Source organism: Tasmannia lanceolata, unplaced genomic scaffold (assembly GCF_043159265.1).
Source record: "Tasmannia lanceolata isolate RefF3 unplaced genomic scaffold, GAP_Taslan_0.1 ptg000862l, whole genome shotgun sequence".
NCBI lineage: Eukaryota > Viridiplantae > Streptophyta > Magnoliopsida > Canellales > Winteraceae > Tasmannia > Tasmannia lanceolata.
The window spans coordinates 1-1,512 of record NW_027519527.1 but is presented as its reverse complement, the minus strand read 5'-3'; the positions used below and the strand labels follow the sequence as shown (position 1 = coordinate 1,512).

Below are 1,512 nucleotides of genomic sequence, written 5' to 3'. Positions count from 1 at the left end.
CGTTCCCAGTGTGCTTATGATGTAGCACCGGGCGGGTTGTTAGCTAGTGTGTATCATCTTACGAGAATACAGTATGGTGTGGATCAACCCGAAGAGGTATGCATAAAAGTATTTGCCCCAAGGAGGAATCCTAGAATCCCGTCTGTTTTCTGGATTTGGAAAAGTGCTGATTTTCAAGAACGGGAATCTTATGATATGTTGGGAATCTCTTATGAAAATCATCCACGCCTGAAACGTATCTTGATGCCTGAAAGTTGGATAGGCTGGCCCCTACGTAAGGATTATATTGCCCCCAATTTCTATGAAATACAAGATGCTCATTGAATGATAAGAAACTAATATTCACTTCTACGACTCCAGATATTCAAGGAATCTTTTTATGTTCTGTTCTAGATGAAACAGAATAACTGGACTCTCATCTCAGTATTATGAATGGGCTACTAAAGGGGCTTCATTGATATTCCCCAATTTGGAAGATATCCATTTCGGATGAGCAAAGCCAATAGGATGAATCAAAAGAGTTCTGCACCATGAACTTTGTACCGCGCACATCACTTAGATGGGCCCCGAAAAGTCACGTAGGAGGGAGTGAAGAAAGAGAAAGTGAAGAAATAGAATATGAAAGAAAATATGAAATTATGAACTCAAAATTCAGAAATGAAAAGGGGATCAGATTTTCTTTGTACTGTATCTGAAATGAATCCTGTCTATTCCTACCCTTCGATTCCTCTCTAGACTAGACTTTTGGGTTTTCAGCCAACTAACTTCAATTCAAATATGTATGAAGTATTAACATTCTTTTTGAGCGAGAGCAGGTACAGTATGAACAAACAAAAAAGAAGAGGGAACAGAATCTAATTCTTTTCTTTACCCATCAAAAAAAAAAATGGGGGATCTAGATATATCCCTAGATGGATAAGTATGTATCATGATCTAGACTATTAACGAATAGAATATGGATCCCGATCCATATCGATTCATTTGTATGAGTATCTATTCGATATATTAACCACGTGCCAGGAACCAGATTTGAACTGGCGACACGAGGATTTTCAGTCCTCTGCTCTACCAGCTGAGCTATCCCGACCATCCCCGACGCATCATCCTACTAGAGGGCTTGGGTCTATGTCAATTAAAGGGACTCAAAAAACATTAGAAAATCTTACCTCAGCCTTGGAATTTCTTGGATCTTCAAAAAGAAGACTTTGTAAGTGTAAGAGTAATGATATGGACTGTGAATGATTCAATAATGGAGATTCCTTGCCATATATGTTCATTTGTACGTAGATCATATCTATCACAAGACTTGTGATAAGAGAGAAAGATTTCTGGTCGGATCCATTTGTGAAAGAGTAGAGTGAGTGAGAAACATAGCTAAGCTCATTTTGAACCACTGACGAAAAAAGAGGATAAATGGTTAGGGAATGGAATAAAATAGGCCTTTTTTTTTTTATTGGGGATAGAGGGACTTGAACCCTCATGATTTCAAAAGTCGACGGATTTTCCTCTTAC

The 1,512-nt window shown here is 38.3% G+C and overlaps 1 non-coding gene across 1 annotated transcript; it reads right to left on the bottom strand.

Annotated features, from left to right (window-relative positions):
• Window positions 1-1,014: 1,014 nt before the first annotated feature.
• TRNAF-GAA (transfer RNA phenylalanine (anticodon GAA)) lies at window positions 1,015-1,087 on the bottom strand. Its single transcript has one exon. It is a non-coding gene; the product is annotated as a tRNA-Phe (tRNA).
• Window positions 1,088-1,512: the final 425 nt, after the last annotated feature.